Here is a 23,795-nt window from a genome sequence, read left to right on the forward strand (position 1 = left end):
CAGGGTGAAGTCAGAGGAAAGTGGGGAGGGAGCAGAGGACAGCCCAGTGCAGACACCCTGATCCCCCTTTCTTAGCAGCCCAGAGGAAACCCGCTGAGGCGTAATGCAGGCGTTGGGGGCCAGGGGTTCTCGTCAGGGCTTCCCAGCTGCTCCCGGGAGCTGGTCTAGTGACCCAGCACCAGCCTGGCCAGTCCCAGCAGGACTCACTGGTGACCAGAGGGCAGCCCCCAGCGGTCCTGTGACCTGCCTGCTTCCCAGGGCTTCCCTGGTGGCACAGTGGTTAAGAATCCGCCTGCCAATGCAGGGGACACGGGTTCGAGCCCTGGTCCGGGAAGATCCCACATGCCGTGGAGCAACTAAGCCCATGTGCCACAGCTACTGAGCCTGCACTCTAGAGCCCGCGAGCCATGACTACTGAAGCCTGTGTGCCACAACTACTGAGCCTGCACTCTAGAGCCCGTGAGCCTGCACTCTAGAGCCTACTGAGCCCACATGCCACAACTACTGAAGCCCGCACGCCTAGAGCCCATGCTCCATAACAAGAGAAGCCACCGCAGTGAGAAGCCCGCGCACCGCAACGAAGAGTAGACCCCGCTCGCCGCAACTAGAGAAAGCCCGCGCGCAGCAACAAAGACTCAACGCAGCCAAAAATAAATAAAAGACGAAAAAAAAGTGACCCCAATTCTTTGGCGCTCCTTCCACTGAGAGATGGGGTCTGCTCACGTCTCCTCCCCTGAGTCTAGGCAGGTTTGTGACGACTTCCACCAACACATCTGCTATGTGTCTTCTGGGTCACAAAAGGAGGGAGCTCACTCAGGGGAAAGCCAGCCCCAACGTAAGTCGGACAACCCAGAGACCCCCGTGCTTCACAGCAGGGTTTCTCAACCTCGGCCCTGTGGATATTTGGGTTGGACGATTCTTTGCTGCGGGGAGGCTGTTCAGCAGCTTCCCTGCCTCTGTCCACCAGGTGCCAGTAGCACCCCAGCTGTAAACAACAGTGTCCCCAGGAGGAAATCTGTCCCTGGTTGAGAGAGCTGCTTAGAGGGCAAGCCCAGGTGGTTGGTGGATTGCCCAGCGGAGCTCCTAGCTGACAGCCAGCATCAGCTGACAGCCACGGGACTGAGCCGTCCATCCTGGACGTCCAGCCAGGGGAGCCTCGGGATCACTGCGTCCCCAGACAACACCTGACGGCGTCTGCATGAGAAGCTCCAAGCAGGAACTGCCCAACTTCCTGACCCAAGTAATCATGAATGAAACAAGGTAGTTGTTGTTTTATACCATTATATTTGAGGTAATCTGATAGGCAGCAGAAGCTATCAAGATAACTTCATGGGCTTCCCTGGTGGCGCAGTGGTTGAGAGTCCGCCTGCCGATGCAGGGGACGCGGGTTCGTGCCCCGGTCTGGGAAGATCCCACATGCCGCAGAGCGGCTGGGCCCGTGAGCCGTGGCCACTGAGCCTGCGCGTCCGGAGCCTGTGCTCCGCAACGGAAGAGGCCACAGTGGTGAGAGGCCCGCGTACCGCAAAAAAAACAAAAAAACCCAACCAAACAAAAAACCCAACAGTGGTCAAAATAACGTCATTACTGATTTATTAGCATCTTCTTCTCACTGCTTAAGTATGATGTAAATCCCAGGTGTGACTGACCAGAATGTAACCTAGCAATGGAGCTTCTGAGCATCACAGCTTAATCCCTGGGACTTTCAGCCACGTCAGGGAGTGAACGGCACATGGCTTTGGGACCAGGTGAATCTGAGCTGGAACACTGGTTCTGCCTTGTCACGTCCTGGGCACGTCACACGATCACTCTGAACCTCAGTCTCTTCATCTGTAAAGCAGGGGTAGCTTCACAAGGGTTATTGTGAGGATCTATGAAAGTGTAAGCGAGTAAGGCTGGACCACCTCATGCTATCTGAGTACAGTCAGAAAGTAACACCGGTTGACACGCAAGGAGCGGTGAACAACAGGGCGGATTTAATAGGGTAAATCTGTCCCCGAAAAGGGGCAAAATGGTCCAGACTTTCTCATCTCCACCCAGCTCTCCAACCTCCCTCTCATCATGGCGTTTGGTCCCTGCACAATTTTCCTCATTCCACCCACCACCCCCCGCCAAATTTCAGCCCCTCTGTCTCCTTTGTTATCTCCATATCAACTAAGGCTTTGGGATTGGAGAGATTTTAGGTTCCTCTCATTTGGAGAGCAACACCGTTCTGCATAATGATGTAAAGGGTGTCTTGGCGGTGGGCACACTGCCATCTCTATAGACACAGATAGTAAATATAATATCATCAAACATGTAGCAAGTGCTTATTAAGTGTCACACACAACAGAGGCTCAGCATCAGAAGGGAGTGTGGCACCTGAAGCCTGGAGACCTCTAGGTGTCATTATGTCCCAATGTGGGAGACCCCCCTCCCCCGCCGACCCTCCGCCAGGTGGTGAGGGAGCTGCTGGCTGGAGCTGACAAGGGGCCTGTTCTCCATGCTGGCCCCACTGAGCTCTCTCTGCCACACTGCTGATGCCCTCTGGAGCAAGTGAGCAGCACGAGGCAAATATTCATGGTCCTTTGACAAAAGCAAGACCCAAGGAGTCTTGCACTTCAAGCTCTGCCTGCCCCAAGACTAAGCTCAAAGCCACAGCAAGCCCGTCTGCCAGGAGCCCAGGCTACACAGCTGAGGATGCAGACCTGGGTCCAAACCTCCTGGAGTGAAGGTCGGTGTGTAATCAAACTCCTCTCACCCTTGGTTTGGCGGGAGGTTCCTGAAAGATAGTTTCCATAGGGGAAACCCAGGGGCATCATGACCACCAACCAAAGGCCACTGCTCTTGCAGAAAAAGAAGCTCAGCTGGGAGACTGGCCAACACTTTATTGAGGGTCCAGCAAAATGCTCTCTACAGGATCTGCAGTGTTTCCCCAAAGGCGTGGCCGCAGACACCAAGTCAAGCGGGAACACACGTAACAACGGAGGGCTAACCAGGCAGTATAATCGTATCTATACCTTCGATATTATGTTCTTTGCAGAATTTTTCTATGCAGATTAGAATTTTTCATGCATTACAAATGTGACCATGCTGCACACACCACAGTAAAGCCTGATGTTATTTTACTTAAAAGTCGTATTTCCTACGTTATTTTTCGTAGCTACAGAATATATATCCTCCGACTCGGATGCACCCGAACTGATGTAACCGCTTCCCTACTACGGAACAGCTAGGTTGTTTCCAAAATTTCCCCTGTTGTAAACAATGATGAATAAACATCCTTAGGGCTAAGTATCTGTGGACATCTGCAGGTATTTTCTCTGAATAAATTCCTACAAGTGGAATTTCTGGGTTTAAGGATATGAAATGTTTTAGCGTTCTGAGAAGTACTGTCAAGACTTGTTTGAAAGATTTCAAAGGCATTTTACCCCTGCTACCTAAGGTACCACGTAGGTACGCCTGTACGGACACAGAGAACTCCAAACTGTTCCAGGTCGAAAGAGTCCCTCCCCATCTCTGCTGAGAATAACGGAAGCTTTGGAACCTGGGCTCTGCTCAGCCCTGAGGGCTACGCTTGCTGCATCAACAGGGTTTTCAGGACAAAGGCTTCTATGCTATGAATGATGTCCAGGAAATGCAGGACCTCCTAAGTAGAGCAAAACATCTTACATCAGTGCTTTGAGACTTTTTGAGGTGACCCATCGTCATCACCTGTGAAAGACTCTAGACACATGCATGCCCAGATCAAGATCAGCTGAAAAACCCATTAGAAAGAGTGCAAGTGTTGAGATAAATGGCCGAACACAAAAATAACCGATAAAAAATCAACAGCTATAATACAGTGGCCAGTTGGAAAATATAATGCTCAGGGGGAAAAAAAAAATCTATGTAGCAACAAAACAGCAAACTCTCGGGGAATAAACTTAACAAATTATGTGCTAGTGCTATATAAAGAAAACCTTAAAACTATTGATGTACATAAAACAAGAGTGATAAATAAAATAATACATTCTGTTTTTTGGACAGGAAGACAACGCCATAAAAGTGTCAGCTCTCCCTAAATTAATTGATGAATTCAGTGCAATGAGTTCTCTCTAGAAGATGATTCTGGGGTCAGTTTACAGGAAGCAACATTTGAGGATAGCAAGGAAAATTCCTCTAAAAATAAAGATGGATAAGTGGGAACTACCAAATATTTATGCATGTTACAGAGTGACAATGATTAAAACAGTCTGATGCACATGAAAAAAATAAGCGAGTCAATGGAACTGAAAAGGGAGTGTGGACTCCGTTTCTGGCTATGATGCACAAGTTTGTGGGATTCCAACCCTCCTACTGAAAAGAATTAGAACAGCTGAAGAAAATGTAAAATATTGGTTTGAAGACACTGCAGAGAAGTCAAGGAAACCAAGATTTCAGGGGTCGAGGCCTAAAGACCAAGGAAGTGCATGGATATAAGCCTGACGTTTTGTACAACTTTTGCGTCTATATCCCAAAACTAAGCAGAGCCGCCGAAAGACTGGGAGTAATTAGGTGATGGAGAGCCGGACTCACGACTGCCAAAGAGCTCACCGCGCTGATGGTGGAGCCGTTCAGTGAGCAGAAGATCGGGAGAGATTTGTGAAGAGGGATGTGAGAAGGGGCTACCGATATGCGCCTAGTTGTCAAACACACCTTGTCCCACAGAGGGCGGGGCAGTTTAGTGAGAGAGGGTCCAGGGCACGCTGGGAGCCCAGTGGCCTGGAGTGTGACTCCGGCCCGGAAAGTCTCAAAGAAGAGAGATGTTGGCTTCTTGCTCTGGTGATGGAGAGTTGGCTGCTCTTTGCCAACCTGAACTGCCGAAGTTTGCGGGGCTGGGATATAGGAGCAATGCCAGCGACCGGGGGCAGCCTGGAGGGCGCTGGCCTGGAGGGACTCAGGTCCTTCAGGATGGCTGCCACGCTGGGGTCGGGGGTGAAGGAGGCTCGGCGGGGAGAAGCTGGGGGAGAACCGTCGGATCCCCACGAGTGTGAGGAAGGAACCACGAAAGAGCGCAAAACCCGCCCGAAGGGAGCTACGAGTTAGAAGGCGTTAGGGGCGGAGGGGTCTATGAAGAGCCCAAGGAAAGGGCCGTGGGAGCCAGACCCAGCCTTGAAGACCCCCGAGCCCAGAGAGCCCGGGCCATCTCACGACCTCCCCGGCCAGGTCGGGGCGCGTCTATCTCTCCCAGCTCCCTCTCTCCAAAGCTGCAGCTTGAGGCGCGAGGGCGGCGGCGGGGACCAGCCGCACGCTTTGGAGGCGCCGGGCTTCCCGCCACAGCAGAGCTGAGCTGGGGGTGCGCAGTTGCTACCATTATGCATCACGTCGGAAGGTCGGGCTGTCGTTTGGGACTGGACGGTCCAGTCACTGCCGGGGAGCTTGGTGTCACTGAGAGACCCGAAGAGCCACAGAGGCTGCCCAAGTGCTCGTCTCGAGCCAAGGGAAGGACCAGCCCCGCTGACTCAACAAAGAGGGGACGGACGGCAGCTGCATGAGCACATCCCACAAGTATGTGCGTTCAGAGGGCTTGAGGTTAAAAACCAGGAACTCCCATTTTCGGGCAATGCTTTGAGGAGGAAAGAATAAGGGATAAATGCCCCATTCCTCTCGCTCCTTGAGAGCCTGGTTCTCCATCTTGAGCCAGCACCTGCCGTGGCAGAGATGAGAACAAGATAAGGCGCTCCACGTGCGGCCACTTTGCAGGCTGAGGTCTGGCCTCCTTCCAAGCAGCGGGAAGAGAAGAGGACCTGGCTGGGTGGTCCGGAGGGAATGTCGAGGCTACGCTGGCAAAGGGACCAGCAGAGGTGGGGGCTTGGGGGCCGCTGTCCTCCTTGAAGGACCGGCTCTGGGTCAAGGCGTCTCCTCCCCCAGTGGCTCTTCCCCTTTGCCCATCCGCTGAATCCCACCCCCAACCCCAGGGCCTGGGGCAGAACCAGGGCTCCATTTCCCCTCTTTGTTTTTCCTAGCCGTCCCCTCTCCCGCGGCTCAATGAATCAAATGATTTGAGGTTCAACTCCCGGCTGGACAGACACCCACTTTGGCGAGCTGAGGATTTCATTAGATGATTCACCACAGAACTCCCCGAGTGGTTCCCGCATCCGTAGAATGGGATTGCAGCAATGCTTCCTCGTGGGCTGGCTCTGGGGACTAGGGAGCTGACACAGGTAAGGACTGGAGGTGCTGGATAAGGGAGCTGGGCCCGGCTTAGGGATAACCGGGACCATCATTTTTATCTCACGGGCCTGCCTGACGAATGCGTGCCGGGCACAAACAGGCACGCGAAACTCAGAGACCGTAAGCGTCAGAGCAGAGCGTCAGAGCGTCAGAGCGTGAGAGCGTGAGAGCGTGAGAGCGTCAGAGCGCGAGAGCGTCAGAGCGCGAGAGCGTCAGAGCGTCAGAGCGCGAGAGCGTCAGAGCGTGAGAGCGTCAGAGCGCGAGAGCGTCAGAGCGTCAGAGCGTCAGAGCGTGAGAGCGTCAGAGCGTCAGAGCGTGAGAGCGTCAGAGCGCGAGAGCGTCAGAGCGTCAGAGCGTCAGAGTGTCAGAGCGTGAGAGCGTCAGAGCGCGAGAGCGTCAGAGCGTCAGAGCGTGAGAGCGTGAGAGCGTCAGAGCGCGAGAGCGTCAGAGCGTGAGAGCGTCAGAGCGCGAGAGCGTCAGAGCGTCAGAGCGTGAGAGCGTCAGAGCGTGAGAGCGTCAGAGCGTCAGAGCGTGAGAGCGTGAGAGCGTGAGAGCGTCAGAGCGCGAGAGCGTCAGAGCGTGAGAGCGTGAGAGCGTCAGAGCGTCAGAGCGTCAGAGTGTCAGAGCGTGAGAGCGTCAGAGCGTGAGAGCGTCAGAGCGTCAGAGCGGGACAAACCACGACGGTCAGGACGGCTGCCGTCCCCTGAGCACCCACACCTCCTCTGACACCTCCCTCGCCAAGTCACGCTGTTATACTCAGGCTGAAGACGCGGTGATCACCCAGCTCCTAAGCGACAGAGACGAGATTCACGCCTAGGTGTGTCCAAGCGCAGACTCCGCTTCTCCCCCTTCAGTGACGGAGACCAGCCTCCCGTCCATTTAATCCGTGCATTTAAACAGTTCCGCAGCCTCCTCCAACCACACGGAGGTGGGCCCCCGAGCAGCCTTGTCTGACCCTGGGAGCCTCTGTCCTGACCTGTGACATCATCACTCGCAGCTCTGCCACCAGCCACGAACCACAGGCACGCCCGCCCCTCGGCCCCAAGTCACACAGCGGCCGTGTGGCACGTCAGACGCACCAGCCCACCAGCAGACGTCTGGCCAGCCCCAAGCCCCGACTTCCACCCCAACAGAAACAGATTTTTATCTCACAGCACCTGTGGAAACCAAAATTGCCTTTAGAAAAGGCAGGGAGACTTGCATACTTCCTCCTTCCGTCAGATCCCGCGGAAACAGAGTGGCAACGGGGGTCGCAGACGACATAATTCAGTGGCACGAAGTCTTCACTGTTGGCAACCAGAAGCCCGGCCACCTGCTCACGCAGCTACCGGTGCATTAAGAGCCAGCAAGAAACGAAAAACAATTTTGTACCCTGTGTCTTAATACGTGTAGACAGGAAAAATGTTCAGACTTGATCTAATTCTGGTGACACTGGCCATCCATCAGATTCAGACCGAAAAAGCCTGCAGGGAGAGCTGACCCAGGGTTTTCTGCCCCCTCAGCACCACCGAACGGACACTCTGTCTCCCCAGTTGCCGCAGGCTGATGTTACTGGGCCAGGACTCTGTACCAGACACTGTTCATAGCAGCTACGCGTAACCCACGACCACCCTTGCGCTAGGCACTGTTATTAAAACGGCGATGTTTAACACGAGTACTTTCTGCATAGGGCTATGAGGACTCAATGAGCCGACACACGCAACCAGGTTAAAATGGGGGTTCCAGCCTGGCGCTCTGCAAGTGCACACGGTTCATCCTAACCGGGGTCGCTATCCCCTCTTTACAGGTGAGGGGGGTGGTGGCTGAGCCATTTGCCCAAGTTCCCCCAGCTAGAGACGGAGGGAGCCGGGATTTGAACCCACAGTCTGGCCCTGTTCTCTGCCAGCCCAAACTACCCCTCCCTCATCTCTCAGCCTGGTGCTCGTGAGCTGCACAGGGATGTTTCCAGAGTGCTGAGCTCAGCACCTTGGAAACTCTCTCTGCCCAGAAGTGCAGATTCCTCGCTGTCAACGTGACTAGGCTCCTGCCTAAGATAAGAGGGCTGATGATTTCAGGTCCTTTTCTCCACGGCCTTTGTATCACTCGGGTGGATGGACAAACCAGACGTTTTCTGTATAAAGCAGTGATGATGGAGGACGGGAAGGCGGCAGCTGAGTGTCCCTGCTGGACACTCCAAGTTATCCTTGGTTACACCCAGCCCCCTCTATGCTTAGAACCAGTGTCTAGAGAGACACTGCTTTTTCTGCTGATGCTTCCTTCTGGGAGAAGGGAGAAAGGAGGGGGTGGGCGGAGAGTGTGGGGGGGAAGCAGTCTGGCTTTGGAGAAGCTACCCGGCCGCACTTGGCGGCCAGCTCGGAGCCCCGCGGCAGGCACGTCTCTCCGGAGAGCAGCACCGCAGCAGGAGGACCCTTGCGGGACGGTCGACGTGGCCCGACTGGGCGACACAGCACCGGGTGCGCCTCTGTAAACACCCCCTGCCGGTACGGCTTCCCTGTCTCCAGCACAGTTCACGGAACCTCAGGAAGCAGTGAGGATGCTAGTGGTCCAAGCCTCCCGCCCTCGCTCTCCCCGCATCCCTGTCCCTGCCCACGCAGCCCAGCCTGGCCGCCTTGAGTCCCGGGCACGGGGTCACGCAAAGAGCTGGACAGGCTGCTGCAGGTCCAGGAGGGGCCCCCACGAGCCCAGCGTCCCAGGCCCCCCAGTGTTAGCACGGAAGGAAAGAGCAGCCACTTGGGGGCGAGAGCCTTGGACCAGATGCGCAAGGAGAGAACAGCGCAGAAGAGGCTGACGTGTTTCTCTGAGGAGCTTGTTCTCAGCACGAGGCTTTCTGTTTCCCTCTCCACCCCCGGGACTTAAGGCGAAACACTGTCTAGGACACCCCACGGCCCCAGTGGCCTGCCCCTGAGTACCCCTCCCCGTGAGTGGCAGGCCCAAGCACACACAGGAGGCTAGGGCCAAGGCGCACGGCTTTCTCAGTCCCGGAAGGTGGCCTGGTGGCCCCTGGAGGATCGGCGCGGAGCCCACAAGTCCGGGCTCCAGAGACACCTCGTGACTCTCCAGAGAGGAAGTCGAGGGGCTGACTGTGCTTCTGAAGAGGCTTCAGTATTTCCTGACTGGATGACGGAACCGAAGGCCTGGGGATGGAGCTCAGGGCCCCCAGGAGAGGGCTGGTGACGAGGTGGGAGAGTCGAGCCTTGCTGCTCTGCACGCTTCCCAGCCGGCAGCCCCACCTCACGGGCCCCAGGGCCGCGGGGCCCGGAGGAGCCTGGAAAGCGGGCACAGAGCAGGCCAAGCGTGCCCCGCGGCCTGAGGCCGCATTTCATCACCCCACTGAGGCCACCTGGACACCCAGCGGGGCCCTGGGCCGGGAGGTCCGGCTTCTGGCCCCCGGCAACTGGCTCAGCCTCTGAGAGTCCCACCAACGTCGCAGGAAGGGGCGTTTCTTCCCCGAGTGGCCGTGAGGGCTCCGGACCATAGAGCAGGTCACGGGCTCTTAGCAAATGCTCGTCTGCGTTCCTTGACCCAGAAAGGCGGCACGACTGGCCACCGAGGCAGCTGACGCCGGGGCACCAGCGTGGGGAGCCTGTGTGCATCGCCCTTTAAAAGCAGCCTCATAACTGCACAAGGCAGAGACAGAAACTGGGGTGCAACTTGGCAGGGTCGGAAGCACAGAAACCTCCAGAACGGCTGAGAGAGGAAAGTGCTGACATGGGATGGGGATGGGGAAGGGGTCCCCAGGGCCTCTCCCAGGTCCCAGGGCACGTCAGGACCCGACGGGACACAGCCCCAGGCCTCCCTGCCAGCAGGCCTACCCGTGCTGCCCAGCAGTGTCACCCGGGGAGTTGTAAAGAAATCCCAGTGATGCTGGTTTGCTTCCAGGACCAATGACTGCCAACCCTCTGTTGGGGCAGAAGGAGTTGGCGGGGCTGGGGGGCGGATGCAATGAGGCATCAGTAGTTTTTAAAAATCCCGAGTGATTCTAATGTGTAACCAAGGTTGAGAGCCACTCGCTAACTCGGGGACCCTCCGAGCCTGGAGGTGCGCAGACCCCACGCTCACAGTTTGATTCATTCCCTCTGGACCAGGGCCGAGCCATCCAACGTGGCAGCCACTAGCCACATGTGTGTCTCCAGCACCTGAGACGTGCGTGGCAAGTCCAAGTCGAGATGTGCTGGTAGCACAGATACACACTGGATTTCTAGGACTGAGCATGAGGAGAGAACGGAAAATATCTCACTAATGGTTTGTAAAAACATTGGTTCCATGGTGAACTGGTATATTGTGCTAAAGAATACGTTAGTTCTTCCTATGTCTTTATACTTTTTTAATGTTTCCTTAGAGAATTTTAAATTACATTATGTGGCTCACATTATATTTCTATTGGACAGTGCGTGTCTAGAGACTACCTAATTCAAAATGTTGTGTTTTTTGTTTGTTTTTTTGCGGTTCGCGGGCCTCTCACTGCTGTGGCCTCTCCCGTTTCGGAGCACAGGCTCCGGACGCGCAGGCTCAGTGGCCACGGCTCACGGGTCCAGCCGCTCCGCGGCATGTGGGATCTTCCCGGACCGGGGCACGAACCCGCGTCCCCTGCATCGGCAGGTGGACTCTCAAGCACTGCACCACCAGGGAAGCCCCAAAATGTATTTTCTATAGTTCTGTTTGTAACTTTGTTACCTCTGCTTTTTCATAATAATTTTCCTTAAATTGCACCTCATGGTTCCATTTATATAACATTCTTGAAATGACAAAAATAAAGAAATGGAAGAGCAACACGCAGGAACCTTGCGGTGGGGAATGTCCTGCATCTTGACTGCATCCCTGTCGATACCCTGGTTGTGCTCTAATTTTGCAACATGTTACTATTGGGGGAAACTGGGTAGAGGGTACGTGGGCGCTCTCTGTACGATTTCTTACAACTGCATGTGAATCTACCACTTATCTAAAAAATACAAGGTTAATTAGAAAAAAACAGTCTCACCTCCGAAACAGTATCTTTCATACTCTTGTGTGAGAGTACTAACTGGTTTATCCTTCTGGAAAGCAATCTGGCAACATGCACTGAGCATTAAGCATTTCATTTCTCTTGGTCCCAACAAGTCTACTTCTGGGAATTGCCGCTAAGGAAACAGACAAAAATACACAAAGATGTTGTCTGTAATAGCAAAATGGTAAAAGCCACCAAAATGCTTTTCTGAAAGGAAGGTGTTATTTATATGAACTATGGTCTATCCACTCAATCTACCATTACATAGTCATTGTTGCAAAATGTTAAATGAAAAAAAGTGAGACACAAAATATCAGTGGTTTGCTGATTTGTAAAAAAAAAAAAAAAAAATCTGTTAACGTGGGATGATGAAAGCAAAAATATATGTAGTGGCTGTTTTGATCACAGGATTATGGGTGAATTTGTCTTTAAAAAAATTTATTTATTTTACTTATTTTTATTTTTGGCTGCGTTGGGTCTTTGTTGCTGCACGCGGGCTTTTCTCTAGTTGCGGCGAGCGGGGGCTACTCTTCGTTGCGGTGCGCGGGCTTTTCTCTAGTTGCGGCGAGCGGGGGCTACTCTTCGTTGCGGTGCGCGGGCTTCTCATTGCGGTCGCTTCTCTTGTTGCGGAGCACAGGCTCTAGGCCCGTGCGCTTCAGTAGCTGTGGCACGTAGGCTCAGTAGTTGTGGCATGTAGGCTCAGTAGTTGTGGCTCGCGGGCTCTAGAGCACAGGCTCAGTAGTTGTGGCGCACGGGCTTAGTTGCTCCGCGGCATGTGGGATCTTCCTGGACCGGGGCACGAACCCGTGTCCCCCACATCGGCAGGCGGATTCTTAACCCCTGCGCCACCAGGAAGGCCCTAATTTGTCCTTCTTTCTGCTTTATTGTCCTTATTCCCGGATTTTGCTGAATAAATGGCACCACATTTTCCCTTAAATGACATAATGACCTTTGCACTTTTTTTGACCTTTGCCCTTTTTAAATTAGCTGTCTTCCTGCCACTAAGGGACGATGCCCCACCAGGGAAGGAGGCGGGTGGCTGACCTGCCTCCTGCTGGCTGACCGTGCGCTGCATCCTGCGGCACTGAGAAGTGGAAACACGGCTGGGACAGACCAATTATGGGCAGATTTAGGGCCCCATTCCTGCCTCAAAGCCTCTCAGAGAATCATGGCCTGTTAAGAGGATAGAAAGAAGAGTCTGAAACTTCAGAGCTTCTGTGAACTCCGGCAAGATACTTAAGCTTTCTCAGCCTCATTCAGTAAAGATATAAAATGGTGACAATATAACGCTTGTAAGTGGGGTGACTGAGAAACGAAACGGTGCAGGAGCACAGTGACCTAGGCGATGGGTTTTATTTGACTACTAATGCCGAATTCTTTTCCAAAGCAGGTGTACCAAGTTACACTCCCACCTGCAGTGTGTAACGGCTCTCATAGCTTCGTATTCTCAGCAACATTTGGCATTGTCAGATTTCTTAATTTTTGTCAGTCCCAGTGGGAATAAAATGGAATCTCATTGTCAAATTAACTTACATTTCCATGATGACTAATGATATGCAGTATCTGTTCATGTCTAGCCACAGTCCCGTTCCCATTTCTATGAAATGTCTGCTCGTGTCTTTTTCCCATTTATTTTTCTATTGAGTCTTCATCTTTTTCCTTATTAATTTACAGGAGCTCTTGAAAGAGTCTGCATACTGATCCTTTGTCATATGTATATGCTAAGACACTTTCTCACAGTCTGAAGCTTTTCTTTTCATTTTCTTTATGGTATCTTCTGAGAGGTCCTTAAATATATTCAAACATACTATTATTCATTTTGGTATGATGATCTTGTATTTAGCAGCTGTGCTGAACAAAAATTCTCCTGGATTTTCTATAAAATGAATGATCATATAGTTTGTGAATATTAACAGTTTTGTAGTTTTTCATTCCAATTCTTATAGTTCCCACTTCTTTTTCTTATCTGGGTGTACCGTCAAGTAACTCTAGGACATAGAAGGGATGGTAGAGACCTACTCAACTGATTTGAAAGAGAATGATTCTAACATTCTACCATCAAGTCAGATATTGTTGACAGTATAGCTTAAGATAAAGAAGTCCTCTTCTGTTGCTAGTTTTCTGCAAGGTTTTTTTTTTTTTTTACAATCATACTGACTTTTATTATCTTTTCTACATTTTTGACATGTTTATTTTCCTCCTTTAACCTGTTAATGGGATAAATTACATGAATAGATTTCCTAATGTTAAACTATTCTTGCATTATTAGCGTAAATCTTGCTTTTGTTGTGATATATATGTATGTATATATATATACATGTGTGTATAACACATTTATATATAATATAGTTTAACATTATATTTATAACATTTGTATGTATAGTCAATAAATGAAATTGACCTATAATTTTCCCCCAAAGTCCTGTTTAGTTTTGTCATCAAAATTATATTAGAAATACAATGAGAAACCATTATACAGATGCTAGAATGGCTAAAATCAAAAAGAGAGACAATACTAAGTGTTGACAAAGACCTGGAGCAACTGGAGCTCTCATGCATTGCTGGCAGGAATGCAAAATGGTGTCATTACTTTAGAAGTTCTTATAAAGTTAAACATGTCTTTGCCACACAACCCAGCAATTCCACTCCTAGGTGGGACTACCAGAGAAATGAAAACTATGGTCATGTAAAGGCTTTCATTTGAATATTCATAGAAGACTTATTCATAACAGCCCCAAACTAGAACCAACTCACTGTCCATAACTGGTGAATGGATGAACAAACCATGGTATGTCCATACCATAGCAATAAAAAGGAATAAATTACTGATACACATGACACGGATGAATCTCAAAATGCATTATAAGCGAAAGAGTTCAGACACAAAAAACTACGTATTGTATGATTCCCTTTACATGAAATTGTAGAAAAGGTAAAACTATAGGGACAGAAAGCAGATCGGTGAGGGCAGCTCCTTGGTCATTTTAAACACACTGGACGAGCTTTACAGACTTTTTCACATGGTTCTACGATCAAGTTCAAGTTCTACAGTTGAGATGCTGATGTCCCCATTTGCTGTCTGTGCTAACTCGCCTCAAGGTAATCCACGTCCTTGAGAGGTTTGTGGTTTCTATTGTGAGCTCATCTTCAGCAGGGCTTTTTTCCCTGTGGGAATCCTATGCACTCTGGGTCCTGGACAAGCCCTGGAAAGCAGTTTTGAATTTGATTCCGCTGGGTGAGTTAGGGGTTCTATCAGTCCAGGACCTATTTTTACATTAAATTTTAGTTCAGGACTTCTCCCCTTTGGGGGTGTTGTAAATTTAGACTTTGTACCTATGGGTAGCTCAGTCTTTGCCCTTAGGTTTCTTGAAGGAAACATTTTCCCCCCTACGCAGAGCATCTGAACAGAGTTAATGTCCTGGCAGCTTTCTTGCGCTGGAGGTTAGCAGCCTGTCCACAGAGAGGTCCCAGGGACAACCTCTGGCCTTGTCAGGGCCCAATGTCACATCTCCCTGTCCCTGGGTGGGCGTAAAGATTCTAGACTTCAGTTACTATGACCATATCTGGGTCCAATATCCCCAGTCCTCCTCGGTGTCAGTTTACGTGCTCAAGACTCTGAGTGTGAGTTCCTTGAAGACATCTGTCTTTCTTATGAGTCAACTATGTATTTAAAACTCTTCCTAAGTGCTGGTCATTGGATGGGTATGTGTTAGCTGAGCTAGCTCTGTTGCCAAAACTGGAAGTCTCTAATTCGGTACCTGCTTTTCATCCCTCCTGCTCTCCTGGGGCTGGGGGCGGGGGGCGGCCACCAAAGAGTTCTCACACGCCCACCCAGCATTATGGAGCCAGGGAGAGGAGGGAAGGCTGTTTCTTTCTACTTTTCTGAATTTCCCAATGTGCTGTAACAAGCACAAATTATTTTTCCAATTGGAATGTGTGTGTATGTGTGTGTGTAAACTTTCATTTAAAAGTTAGCAAAGGATGACCTATATATAAAGGAAAATACATTTTAAACCAGAGCAACTTCCTGGCAGAGGGGGGCTGGCAGTGACTTCCCCACCCCCATCCCCAAAGATGGCCTTCCCTGCTCCTTCCTGGGGCATAATCCAGTCTGCCTCAGGCTTTTGCACTGTTCTATTTTTGTTTTCATTATTTAACTGTGTCCCAAATACACTGCCTAAGTGGAGTGCTTGGTTCCATAGCTTAATGGTCAGCTGACCTCCGCCTGCAAACGCCCCAGTCATACTGAGCGCGGCAGGCCATCAACGGGGCCCTGGGCCATCTTCCCGAGGTCAAGTTTAGTCCAAGGCTGAAGACCGTGGAGAGGGCTGGGGCTGCCCAGGGGAGACCCAGGAGGGGGTGAAGAGGGTGGCACACGCCAGGAAGGGGACAGTGCTGGGGACGGAGCGTGCAGACGTGCGGGCAGCGTCCGCCTGCAGCTTGCCTTCAGGAGCTGAGGGGCTTGTAGGGCTGGAGGCCGGCTGTCCATCACCTTGTTCTCGCAGCCCTCCTGGCTTGCTCAGGATTCGCAGCTCAGCTCCTGGCCCGACTGGCTAGGAGCCGCACTGAGAACCACCTTTTGGAGGACTAAGGGGTTTGAATTCTTCCTCATCTCCTTTCTTAATTATTTAATTGCTAGACCTTTCTGGTGATCTCAACGGTATCTTCTAACCATCCAACCCCACAAAGGTTACACACTCGGGAGCCTGGAACACAACGGGGTGTGACGTTGACCCCCCCAGCATTAAAGATGTTTTACTAAATGCTTTCATACGAGGTTGGGACCTCATTAGCTCCCTCCATCAAGCAGAGGAAGACGCTATTACGGATGGTGTGATCCATTCTGCAAGTGAGAAAACAGGCTGTGAGAGGTGTCCTGCCCAGGGAGGCTGGGTCAGGACATGAACTTGTGTCTTCTGGGGTACAGGCCTCTGTCTGTGTTCACCCTGTTCTCCCCACAAAGAGGCAAGATGCTCTTCCCAGGCAGACCCAGGACAGAGCCCCAGACTCCCCAGTGCGAGCCCCAGGATGCGGGGTCAGGGGGCACGCTGAGCTGAGCCAGGCGGGGTCAGCCCCTCCCTGGGGTGGGCGTGGCCCAGTCGGGAGGCAGGGGGCCTGAGGCTGCTGTCCCCCTGCCCCCCGCCCTGGACTGGCTTCAGCCCCCTCCGCGGCCCTGCCCGCGTCCAGTGCGCTTTCCTGGGGCCCTCAGACGATGAGTGGTCCTCATCCTTCCCACAACAACACATTCATCAGGAGGGAGACAGACGTTCCAATCTGGAGGGGAGGGGAAGGAAGAGGAGGAAATCAACAACCAAGAGTGATGTCTCCATGTTGTGCCTCCCCTGCATTTCCCTCGGCAAAGGCAGGACGCGAAGAAAATGGCGGCAGCTTGATAGTAATTGATCCTGACGCAGGGTGAACCCGGGGTGCTCCCTTGATGGCCAGCCATCGCCGGCTGGCACTTGGGTTGAAATGGGCTCTCCGTCAACACGCACGGGCCACCCGCATATCTGAGTTGGACATCCTGGCCTTCCCTCTGCTCACAGCACTGGGGCTGCTCTGCAGGGTCTGACGCAAGTCACCAGCTGGCTGGGCTCATCAGGGAAAGGGCCGAAAAACCCAAAGCGGGATCTCCCAAACCCATCTTTCCTGCAGACATAAAAATGCCTGCCTCGGGCTCAAACGCCTTCAGAGCTGAGCTGAAATCCAAGTGGTACAAATAGCATCGTCAGCCAGTAACACTTTAGTCTGAATCGGCACAGCCTTGTCCTCAATGGGGCCAGTCACAGGGTCTGAGGAGTGCAGGAGGTGATCCACGCAGAGGGCCCAGCCCACACCTGGCCCTGTCGTGAGCTGCTCTTAAAGCCAAGCTCTGGCCTTGGCCCTCTGGCCCCCAACCTGTCTGGCATCAACTGTTTTGCCAACTGTGTGCTCTCACCTGGACCTTTCAGTTGACCCCACAGGCCTTCCACCTTCTCATCTGGGGATCTGAGAGAATACTTCTTGGTTACAGGTGCTACGATGATGAAACACAGTAGTGTAGGTAGGGCTGGGACAGCTCCTAGCACATGGCAGCTGCCCCCCTGAAGCTTCTGGAAGTTTCCCGTTGGGGGGAGGCCATCGGAGTGCTTGGAGGTCCGGAGCAATGGGCCGTAGGAAGGTTTCAGGGAGGCAGCTGAAGGTGCAGAAGGTAGAGTGGGTCCCACATGCCTACGACGTGGCTCTCAGAGCTGGGGCTCAGAGGGAGTGCCAGGCCCAGCCTCTACCCTCACCGAACCGAGTCCAGCACTACTAAGCCCACAGCCTGGGGCCCTTTTCTTTGCAACCCTGGGGGCAATCACTGCCCCCAGAGCAAAGGAAGCAGGAGAGGTGGGGACTCAGAGGGGTGGCCCCTTTCTGCCAGGGAGGGGGAGGGGAGGGGAGGGGAGGGGGAGGGGAGGGGAGGGAAGAGGAGGGAGCGGGAGCGTTTAGCTTCCCTCGACCTCCCTCCGGAGATCTGGGCTTTGACCTCACCAGGTGGCAGCGCTGCAGCTCAGTGAACGGATGCACGAATCCAGAAGAAGAGCCTGTGGCTGGGGAGATGGGAGGCTGCTGTCCGTGCCCTGGCTTCCTGGGGGCACGAGTGCTCGAACGGGGAGGGGGCACGAGGGGACAGAGGATGACACACGCCTCCCTACAGCACCCCTCCCCAGAGAAACCGAGGCCCAGCGAGGTTCCGGGACTAGTCCAAGGCCACATACAGCGAGTAAGTGACTGAGCTGGGATTTGAACCCACTTCTGTGTGGCTCTAAAGTCCCCGTTTTAGTGTCAGACAGAAGAGCGCGGACCACTCAAGTTCATGTCCCCGGGCTAACCCCACTCTGCCTAACGCTTCTGGGCTTTGAAACGTGAGGTACGGAAACAATGCTCACCTTAGAGGACGGCTGGGAATGCACGTGGCGAAACGCCCAGCGGGCAGCGAGTAGTCTCTGGGGCTCCTGTACGCTCAGAGACAAAGCTGACGGGCTTGCGGTGGCCTCGCGGCCCAGGGGAGACTATCCGACCGCTCCCCGCCTCCCCACACCATCTCCTCCATGCGCTTTCTCTTCCTGCTGCTCGGACGGCGCTTCCGCCCCTCCAGCCTCTGCCCCAGGGCCCCTCACCAGTGGGCCTTGTCCGCGCGCCCCTGGAAGACGGCATGGCCTGCTCACCCCGGCACACTCTCACCCCACCCTCCTTGCCTTCCTCTCTAGCGTTTGCACCACGCAGCCTGCTGGATGTGCTCCTTCTTTAGCACACATGGTGTTCGTCTCCCTCTTTAGAACGTTTGCTTCTAAGGGAACAGGATGGGATCCTGTCCATTTTGTTTGTAGCTGTAGCCCCGGCGGTTGTCAGCAGTGGGTGATGCTGGCTCCCAGGGGACAGTTTTGGATGCCACAAAGGGAGGAGGGCGCTCGTGGTCTTTAGTGGGTAGAGGCCGGGCATGCTTCTGAACACCCTACAGTGCACAGGAACCGTCATCCTCCCAAAAGAATACTCTGGCCCCAAACGCCAATAGTGCCACAGTTGTATCCCCCTTACTGACAACAGTGGCCAGCCCGTACACAGTAGGTGCTCAATGAATAACTGATGAAGAATGAAGAGCTACTATCACCCTTGTCGCCACCACTTGTTATTATTTAAGAACAGAAACTGTTGAGAATAATCTTTAAGAATGCCCATCAGGGGACTCCCCTGGTGGCGCAGTGGTTAAGAATCTGCCTGCCGGTGCAGGGGACACGGGTTCGAGCCCTGGTCTGGGAAGATCCCACATGCCGCAGAGCAACTAAGCCCGTGCGCCACAACTACTGAGCCTGCACTCTAGAGCCCGCAAGCCACAACTACTGAGCCCACGCGCCACAACTAGTGAAGCCCGTGCACCTAGAGCCCGTGCTCCGCAACAAGAGAAGCCACCGCAATGGGAAGCCCTCACACCACAACGAGGAGTAGCTCTCGCTCGCCGCAACTAGAGAAAGCCCACGCGCAGCAACGAAGACCCAACGCAGCCAAAAATAGATAAATAAAATACATTTATAAATAAATAAATTATTAAAAGGGCGTCCTGGGAGCCGGAACTTCTTGGCTGTGGCTTGAGCTCTGCCCTCAGCAGCACCCGGAACGGGCTGCAAACTGGTCCCTGCTGGGCCATCATCAGGTGGGACCCGTCCATGGCTCAGGCCCCCTGAGGGCCCGCGCGATGCTGGCCCGCCCCTCCTGCAGCGGGCCTGCTGGCGCCCCTCAAGCCCACGCCCGCCAACACCGGCCCCCATGCCGGGAGGCTCAGGGTTGCCCAGCCGGGCCTGGGGCCGCCTCCACGAGCCTTTTAGGTGACCCCAGCCGAACCCTGCACCCCCAGGCCTTCTGAGTGAATTATGCTCTTTTGCTCTTTTCGAGATAAGGCCATAGGAGGGTGTGGGGATGTGTGAGGGGCCACAGGTGTTGGACCCTCCCCAGCCCAGCTCGGCCCAGCCTCTTGCCTACCTGACAAATTACCCCTGACACTTGTAAATGGCCAGCGCGGCTCTCCCAGGCTCTCCCAATGCAGAGAGCACCACCTAGAATACGGAATACACCACACACCACGTGGCCGTGCTCTCACGGGGAAGGGAGGGCAGTGTGAAAAGGAAGGCGCTGGCTCTGCTCCAGTCACAGGACTGGAGGCTTCTGTCGGCTCCCTCAGCAGGCCACCCAGCCCACAGTCCCGCTGAGAATGCCCACTGAGGTGCACAGCTCTCCCTGCCTGCCGCCCGCCCCCGCCCATCTCCCCAAGCCCGTCCTTCTCCTGAGGGGCCTCCTTGGGCTCACCGCTGGGCCTTTCTCTGCAAAATCCAGAGGCTGGCACACCACCTTCCTCTCCCACTCGCCCCACTTTCTCTTTCCTCCCCCCTTCTCTCCCCTTGCAGGTCCTCAAAGCTTTTAAACAAGTCACCGATGCTAAGGTTTAGTAGCTGACTTATTAACTGGGTACAAGGCCATAGACAAAGGAATGAGTCTCTAATGGTGGAGCATTAGGCAGCAGACTTCTCGGTTTGGGGGAACAGGATGATATTTGGTGAGCAGGAGTTTTCCTGGTGTCCCTGAGGTCACGTGTAGCTGGCCCCGATTCTGCCAGGGAGGAAGGCTGACCCCAAACCCAGGATGGACTGAAGGAGCAGGTGTGTGCCCAGTGACCACCCAGAATGAGCCAGGACGCCGTGCAGGGCAGGCCCAGGGCACCAAGGGCTAGAAGGTAGGGCTTGGTGGAGACTGGATTCCAACTCTCCCAGCTGCCTTCTGGGCACCAGAGAGTAATTTGTGAGCTACCTGATCAAAGACTCCCACCCCTGCCCCAGCTCTAGGATGGCATGAGGCGTCTTGGCGGCACAGGCCGTGGCTGAAGGAAGCAGAGACGACTGGCCCTGGTCATCTGCTACGAGCCCAACACTGACACCTGTGTCCTTGCATTGCACACGCCCCTGGCCCTGTTGTGCAGAGGAGGAAGCTGAGCCCAAGACTCCGCCAAGGTCCGACGGTCAGAGAGCGGCTGCGCTGGAGCCCGTGTTTTCCACCATGACCTAAGGCGGCCTCCTCAGACCAAGTGTGAACAATTCAGGCAACCTCCCCCTGCATCCCCTCCCCCAACCCAAGTCACGGAACCCAACACACAGCCTGAGGATGGCCAAGGTCTCAAAGCCTGCTGCCAGCTGGGGCGTGGGTGCGTGCAGCCCACCAGGAGGCCAGGCATCTCACAGCCCGGACGCATGTGCACAGGGCAGCGCTGGCTGCACCCCGCCCCCGGGGGCATCCACCGAGCTCCACACGTGAGAGGGAGGCTGAGGCGTGTCGGGGGGTGTCTCAGGCACAGCTACAAGTTCCACCCTTTCTAAGCACCCTGGGGACCTGGCGCTGTGACGAGATGTCCCCAGCTACCTCAAGCTGCCGAGTCAGCGGAGAAGCGAGGCAGAGCTAGCGCTTCTCAGGTGGGCGGGGGGCTCTGGAGGGAGCGCTGGCTGTCGGGTCAGCAGAGGTTGCTGCTGACCCCATGCCCATGGTGCTGGGACGTCCTGGAGCCAGGACATCAGATCCGAGCCGAAGTCCCCCAGTGCCCACCTCCAGGGCAGTCCAGGCTGTTAATTCATCAGACCCTGGGGATGTGGAGGTGAGGGAGGGGGCCTGAGTGGGCCGGGAGGCAGGTCCCATCTGTGATCCCTGTGGAGCAGCTGCCAGCACTGGCGACAGCTGGAGAGTGACTTCTGTCAAACTGAGACAGGCCCCCACTTGGGGACCCTCTCCCGGGTCCTGCTCTTGCCCAGTCACTGATAATTCAGTGCAAAGTGGGTGAATTCTTTCCTTAACGAAAGTCCTCAACCATGAAAAGGGCCACCCGTGTGTCTGGCAGGCCCCAGGGGGCAGACGAGAGCCCGTGGCCCCAGCCTGCTCACAGGCACCCAGGTCAGCACCGGAGGGGCTCAGAATGTGAGCCTCCCCCCCCAGCCAGGTCCCAGGGAATCATCTCTTCAGTCCTAGGAAGAGGCAGTCTGACTTCATTTAACAATTTTTAGCACACTGCATCTTCATCAATCGCCCAATTAGGATGAGGGCAAAGCGACAGGTCAAGTAATTAAAGTGGGGGGGGGGGGGGCTCTGGCGCGACTGGGGAACTATCCTGGTGTGTGCCTGGGGGGCTGCCGTCGCACACTCTGCGTCTGCCGGCAGGTTCCCCAGCGCCTCCCCGCGTCTCCCCCCACCCCCCCGCCGCCCCCGTGGCCTCCGGCAGGGACACTTCCTCCCAACCCAGCCGGACCAAGCATCCCCACCAGTCCCACCACCCCCGCGGCCAGGCGGGGGCCGTCCCGGGGCAGGCGGACCCGCGGGGCTGTCTGACCGCTGGGGGAGGGAGGCCACCCAGCAGGCTGCGGTAAGCGGGGAATTCGACCCGCGTAGACGGACAGCCCAGCTCGACAGGTGGGGGTGGGCTTCCCCGCCCGCACGATCCGGCTAATGGCCGCCGGCGCTCTTCGAGTTTGCCGTGGGAGTCCGCCCTCAGCTTCGGGGTGGGCAGCTCAGCAGCGTCCGCAGAGAGGGGGCGTCATCACCCCCCTCACATCCCCGAGACAGACAGACAGACGCGCACACGCACGCGCACACGCACTCCCCCACCCCGCCCCTTCCTCTCCGCGCCCGCCCGGGATGCGCGCACGCGGGGACTGTGGCCCCCGCCCCGCGGTAAGGGGGCAGCGGGCGCGGCGGCGGCTCGGGCTCGGGGGGAGCTTGTCCCTTGCGGGGCCCACGCGGGGACAGCCGGTCTCCCTCGGTCTTCCCGGCTCCTACCTCGCTGGAGCGGCAGCGGCCCCCGGCCCTGGTCGAGCGTCCCTCGCAGGCTCCGCGCGGGGCAGGAGGTGCCGAGCGAAACTCCGGGGCGCCCGCCCCGTCCGCCCGCACGAACCGCCCGGCACCAGTGGCCGCGGCCGCCGTTGGAGCCGCGGCGGGGAGTGGGCGGGGCCGGGGCGGGGCCTCACCCCCCCCACACTGCGAGCCGTCGGCGGGCTTGGGGACCCTGAGGACACTGGGTCTCCCCGGGAGGTGCGCACGTCTGGGGAAGCACCTTCGCGGCGTTTGCAGGTGGCTAGTCGCGGGCTGGGGTCTCGAGGAGAGGAGTTCGGGGGCCACGTAGAGCTTGGCCGAGCCCTCTCGGACTTGAGTCAGATTTACCTTCAGATTTCAGCTGCTGCTTCTGCTGTTTAACCAGCATCATCACCATCATCGTCAAAACAACACAACTCCACCACCAGCTAGTGTGTATTGATCACTCCCTGTGCACTAGGCACGGTTCAAAGCGCTTTGCTCCCATGGAATCCTCCCTCCCAACAACCCCATTGTACGGATGAGAAAACTGAGGCCCGGAGTCCTGAAGCGATGTGCCTGAGGACACGCGGTGCAGGTCAGTCTGCCTGGCTCCCGGACCTGTGCTTTCTTTCAGTGTGGCCTTAAGCACACCCCTCGGAAGTATAGAGTGGAAATACATGTGCAATAATGATCGCAACCAATATTTTGTATTTCTTCTTCCGTTTATATGTCTCCTTTATTCTCTGGGCTCCGGACCCCCAGTAGGTGCTCAATAAATATTTGTTAATCAGTGACTTGTTTGAAAGCTGCAGCTGGAGCCTGGTTGGATGGTTCAACCCAACAGTTAACTCTTTCTGGCCTGAATCCTTGCCCATCTTCGTTTCTGTGACAACGGCCTGACCAGCACCCTTGTCCAAGACGTTCGTGTGACTTGCTTACGGAACAGCAGCTTCTGCCCTCTGCTCTAACAGGTAAGGGTCACCCTGCAAGGAGGAGCCTCCAGGAGGTGCGCTTGGCCAGCCAGGCCATGGGAACCCTTCCGCTGGAAGGTCTGTAGTCTCTGCAGACCATGACGTGGTCAAATACATGGGATGTGCGTGTGTTTGAGGGCAGAAGTAGGCTTCCGAAGAATGAGACACCATCAGTGAACGTATTTGCTGAAAACTGTAAGGCAGCAGTGCAACAGGAGCCTGTATGCTTCTAAGATCTCCTGACCTGGGCGTCACAGGACATTGTCACCTGTGAACGGGGTCGTGTGGAGTTGAAACCACTGAAGGTTTATGGGGAGGACACACCA

The 23,795-nt window shown here is 54.8% G+C and overlaps 1 protein-coding gene across 4 annotated transcripts in view; it reads right to left on the reverse strand.

The window, feature by feature from the left end:
- The window catches only part of CACNG5 (calcium voltage-gated channel auxiliary subunit gamma 5), a 36,120-nt gene extending 13,491 nt beyond the window's left edge, over positions 1–22,629 (reverse strand). For all 4 annotated transcript variants that reach the window (XM_060290836.1, XM_060290835.1, XM_060290834.1 and 1 more), the window contains exon 1: positions 22,484–22,629. The gene's annotated coding sequence lies outside the window, so the exon portion shown is untranslated. The remainder of the gene's footprint in view (positions 1–22,483) is intronic.
- Between the last annotated feature and the right edge of the window lie 1,166 nt (positions 22,630–23,795).

This window comes from Globicephala melas, chromosome 20 (assembly GCF_963455315.2).
Source record: "Globicephala melas chromosome 20, mGloMel1.2, whole genome shotgun sequence".
NCBI classification, from domain to species: domain Eukaryota; kingdom Metazoa; phylum Chordata; class Mammalia; order Artiodactyla; family Delphinidae; genus Globicephala; species Globicephala melas.